Here is a 2,435-nt window from a genome sequence, read left to right on the forward strand (position 1 = left end):
GCTACTACCTCCAAAGGGTGAAGACACTTGGCTCTAAGTCCCCGAGAGGTATACTGCCCATGGGAGTAAGAGCTCCTACTTCCAAAGGGGCAAGTCAGCGGGAGAAGCCACTTGGCCTACCCGGCCAAGAGTCACTGTTCCCCGGCCACACTTGGCAGTAGGTCCCGGGGAGGAATAATGCCCATGGAAGTAGGAGCTCCTACTTCCAAAGGGGCAAGTCAGCGGGAGAAGCCACTTGGCCTACCCGGCCAAGAGTCACTGTTCCCCGGCCACACTTGGCAGTAGGTCCCAAGGAGGAATAATGCCCATGGAAGTAGGAGCTCCTACTTCCAAAGGGGCAAGTCAGCGGGAGAAGCCACTTGGCCTATCCGGCCACATGTCACTGTCCCCCGGCCACACTTGGCTGTAGGTCCCGGGGAGGAATAATGCCCATGGAAGTAGGAGCTCCTACTTCCAAAGGGGCAAGTCAGCGGAAGAAGCCACTAGTTCTATCCGGCCAAGAGTCACTGTTCCCCGGCCTTACTTGGCAGTAGGTCCCGGGGAGGAATAATGCCCATGGAAGTAGGAGCTCCTACTTCCAAAGGGGCAAGTCAGCGGGAGAAGCCACTTGGCCTATCCGGCCAAGAGTCACTGTTCCCCGGCCACACTTGGCAATAGGTCCCGGGGAGGAATAATGCCCATGGAAGTAGGAGCTCCTACTTCCAAAGGGGCAAGTCAGCGGGAGAAGCCACTAGTTCTATCCGGCCAAGAGTCACTGTTCCCCGGCCACACTTGGCAGTAGGTCCCGGGGAGGAATAATGCCCATGGAAGTAGGAGCTACCACCTCCAAAGGGTGAAGACACTTGGCTCTAAGTCCCCGAGAGGTATACTGCCCATGGGAGTAAGAGCTCCTACTTCCAAAGGGGCAAGTCAGCGGGAGAAGCCACTTGGCCTATCCGGCCAAGAGTCACTGTTCCCCGGCCACACTTGGCAGTAGGTCCCGGAGAGGAATAGTGCCCATGGAAGTAGGAGCTCCTACTTCCAAAGGGGCAAGTCAGCGGGAGAAGCCACTTGGCCTACACGGCCAAGAGTCACTGTTCCCCGGCCACACTTGGCAGTAGGTCCCGGGGAGGAATAATGCCCATGGAAGTAGGAGCTACTACCTCCAAAGGGGCAAGTCAGCGGGAGAAGCCACTTGGCCTATCCGGCCAAGAGTCACTGTTCCCCGGCCACTCTTGGCAGTAGGTCCCGGGGAGGAATAATGCCCATGGAAGTAGGAGCTCCTACCTCCAAAGGGGCAAGTCAGCGGGAGAAGCCACTTGGCCTACCCGGCCAAGAGTCACTGTTCCCCGGCCACACTTGGCAGTAGGTCCCGGGGAGGAATAATGCCCATGGAAGTAGGAGCTCCTACCTCCAAAGGGGCAAGTCAGCGGGAGAAGCCACTTGGCCTATCCGGCCAAGAGTCACTGTTCCCCGGCCACACTTGGCAGTAGGTCCCGGGGAGGAATAATGCCCATGGAAGTAAGAGCTCCTACTTCCAAAGGGGCAAGTCAGCGGGAGAAGCCACTTGGCCTATCCGGCCAAGAGTCACTGTTCCCCGGCCACACTTGGCAATAGGTCCCGGGGAGGAATAATGCCCATGGAAGTAGGAGCTCCTACTTCCAAAGGGGCAAGTCAGCGGGAGAAGCCACTTGGCCTATCCGGCCAAGAGTCACTGTTCCCCGGCCACACTTGGCAGTAGGTCCCGGGGAGGAATAATGCCCATGGAAGTAGGAGCTCCTACTTCCAAAGGGGCAAGTCAGCGGGAGAAGCCACTTGGCCTATCCGGCCACATGTCACTGTCCCCCGGCCAAGCTTGGCTGTAGGTCCCGGGGAGGAATAATGCCCATGGAAGTAGGAGCTCCTACTTCCAAAGGGGCAAGTCAGCGGAAGAAGCCACTAGTTCTATCCGGCCAAGAGTCACTGTTCCCCGGCCACACTTGGCAGTAGGTCCCGGGGAGGAATAATGCCCATGGAAGTAGGAGCTCCTACTTCCAAAGGGGCAAGTCAGCGGGAGAAGCCACTTGGCCTACCCAGGCAAGAGTCACTGTTCCCCGGCCACACTTGGCAGTAGGTCCCGGGGAGGAATAATGCCCATGGAAGTAGGAGCTCCTACTTCCAAAGGGGCAAGTCAGCGGGAGAAGCCACTTGGCCTATCCGGCCAAGAGTCACTGTTCCCCGGCCACACTTGGCAGTAGGTCCCGGGGAGGAATAATGACCATGGAAGTAAGAGCTCCTACTTCCAAAGGGGCAAGTCAGCGGGAGAAGCCACTTGGCCTATCCGGCCAAGAGTCACTGTTCCCCGGCCACACTTGGCAGTAGGTCCCGGGGAGGAATAATGCCCATGGAAGTAAGAGCTCCTACTTCCATAGGGGCAAGTCAGCGGGAGAAGCCACTTGGCCTATCCGGCCAAGAGT

This window comes from Engystomops pustulosus, unplaced genomic scaffold (genome assembly GCF_040894005.1).
Source record: "Engystomops pustulosus unplaced genomic scaffold, aEngPut4.maternal MAT_SCAFFOLD_715, whole genome shotgun sequence".
Classification (NCBI taxonomy): Eukaryota; Metazoa; Chordata; class Amphibia; order Anura; family Leptodactylidae; genus Engystomops; species Engystomops pustulosus.